Source organism: Orycteropus afer, unplaced genomic scaffold (assembly GCF_000298275.1).
Source record: "Orycteropus afer afer isolate SDZICR_OR568_19922 unplaced genomic scaffold, OryAfe1.0 scaffold00231, whole genome shotgun sequence".
Lineage (NCBI taxonomy): Eukaryota > Metazoa > Chordata > Mammalia > Tubulidentata > Orycteropodidae > Orycteropus > Orycteropus afer.
Genome location: NW_006921818.1, coordinates 570,044 through 573,040, shown reverse-complemented (window position 1 = coordinate 573,040; position 2,997 = coordinate 570,044).

Here is a 2,997-nt window from a genome sequence, read left to right as displayed (position 1 = left end):
TTTATTCTTCCCTTCCCAGGTTATAGTTTTCACCTTTTTTTCTTTTCCCTGTTCCTGGTTGCAATTCCTATCCCCGCCCCCACCCCCCGGGATTAACCTTGTTCCTTGTTTTTCTTTTTGCATTTTTCCCATATTTTCTTCATTATTCTCCTTCTCTATATTTTTTCTCTTATTACCCTCTCCACAGATATTGTGTGTTTCTTTTTTTCCCCCTTTTTTTTTTTTCCTTTTTGGTGACTGTTTCTGTGTGATTACATGGTTTGTGCTTTGTCCATTTGCTTTTACTTTTTTGAGGGTTATTCAATTGTTATTTCCATTTAACTGAGTGGGAGATAGTAACAGTCCCCATAAGACACAACTACACTCACACCTCCTGCAGCTTCACTTACTGAGTGAGAGCCACCACTTCCTTCTCCACCAATGGGCCAATGATAAACAAATACCAAGAAGAGCCTGTCTCACCCTTAGCTGCTCTTCACAAACAGCTAACAGAGATCTAAATACAACAATGTCACAATGTATTGGAGACAACAGACCTCCACAGTCCACATAAAGAAGCAAGGTAAAGTGGTAGAAACAAGGAAACAGGATACAGACCCAGAACACATTGCTTAGGAAGAAGCAGCATTGAAACTTCCAGATAAGGAGTTCAAAGAATTATATTTAGATATACTCAAAGGATCGAGAGGCAGACCAAGGAAAACATGGAAAAAACCCTAAAAGAATTTTGGAAGAAAATACAAGAACAAAATGACAAAATAAATGAAAATTTAGAAATGATTCTAAATCTACAGATAGAAACCTAGAAGATGAATATTAAATTGTCAGAAATAGATAACACATTGAAAGGGCAAAGGAGTAGAACTGATGCAATGGAAGACAAAATTAATGAGATTGAAGACAAATACCCAAATACTTCTTTGGAAAGGGATCAATAAGGAAAAAAAAAAAAAAATCAAAACAGAATGAAGAAAGCCTAAAGTTCATGTAGGATACCATCAAAAGGAATAATTTACATGTCATTGGAATTCCAGAACAGGAAGAGAAAAAGAAAACCACTGAGAAAATTTTCCAAGATTTGTTGGAAGAGAACTTCCCTGATATGATGAAAACTGAGAATATATCCATTCTGGAAGTCCAAAGAACATCAAAACTGATAGACCCCAAAATAAAATCTCCAAAATATATCATCATCAAACTCATCAAAACCAAAGACAAAGAAAGAATCCTGAAAGCAGCACAGGAAAAAAAACAAGAAGTTACATACAAAGGACAACCAGAAGGATAAGCTCTGATTTCTGATCAGAAACTATGCAAGTGAGAAGGTAATGGGATGGCATATATACAACTCTGAAAGAGAAAAATTTCCAACCAAGAATTATATCCCCAGCAAAATTGTCCCTCTAATATGATGATGAAATTAGGAAATTTTTAGATAAGCAGCAACTAAGGGAATTTTTTAAAACCAGACCAAACTGACATAACCCAGAAACCACAGCTATGGACATATCCAAAGTAAAATAAGCTTACAAGATTGTAAACAGGCAACCAGAGACATGAACTGGCAAGTGAGGACAACTACAAATCAAAAGGAGGGAAAATACTGTGTAGTTGCAGAAAGTCTAAATGGTGAGGAAGTCAAGAGAGTTGCAAGAGAGAATGGACTATTTTAAACTCAGGGAGAAAATTATAAATCACAGGGTAACCTGAAGGAAAAATGATAAACCTTCACATCACAATAAAAAAAAGGACAAGCACAAATATTCAGCAAATACTAAAACAACAGCAACAAAGGAAATGATAACACAATTCATGAACATAATGAATTCAGCACAGAAAACAATATGGAACAAAGAAGCCAGGGACACCATGAAAAAACACATAACAAAACGACAGCAACCAATTCATACTTGTTGATAATTACACTGAATATTAATGGATTAAATGCCCAACTCAAGAGACGGAGAGTTGCACATTGGATGATAAAACAAAACCCATCAATATACTGTCTACAAGAGACACACCTTACAGACATAGCCAAAGATAGACTAAAAATCAAAGGTTGGAAAAAGATGTATCAAGCACATGGCAACCGTAAAAGAGCAGGGGTGGCAATATTAATTTCTGATCAAATTGAATTTAAGACAAAAACCACCATATGAGACAAGAAGAACATTATATACCATTATATACCATTATATAACATTATACAATGATGAATGGATCAATTGAACAAGGAGATATAACCATAATAAATATCTATGGAACAAATGAAAGAGCCCCAAAATACATAAATAAGACTTTAAAAGAGTTGAAAAGTCAATTAGATGTCTCTCATAGTGGGAGACTTTAATAAACCATGTTCAGTGAAAGATAGAATAACTGGAAAGAAAATAAACAAAGATGCAAAAGAACTAAATATAATCCAACAACTTGACCTTATAGACATCTACAGAGCACTTCACCCAACAACAGCACAATAAACATTATTTTCCAGTGCACAAGGAACATTTTCCATGATAGAATCATATATTAGGCCATAAAGCAAGCTTTAATAAATTTAAAAACATTGAAATACTCCAAAGCATCTTCTCAGAACATAATGCTAACAAAATAGAAATCAACAAAAGGAAGATCAATGGAAAAAGAGTAAAGACATGGAAACTGAACAACACCCCGCTTGAGAAACACTGGGTAAGAGAAGAAATAAAAATTGAAATTCAAAATTTCCTTGAACGAAATGAGAGTGAAAATACAAGATAACAAAATCTTTGGGACACAGCAAAAGCAGTGATCAGAGGCTAATTTATAGCAATAAATTCACACATCAAAAAAGAAGAAAAAGCCAAAATCAACAGTTTAACCCAACAACTTCAACAACTAGAAAAAGAACAAGGCAAGAAAAGCCTCCAGTCACCAGAAGAAAGGAAATAATCAAGATTTGAGTAGAAATCAATGTAACACAAAATAGAAGAGCAATTGAAAAAATCAACAAGA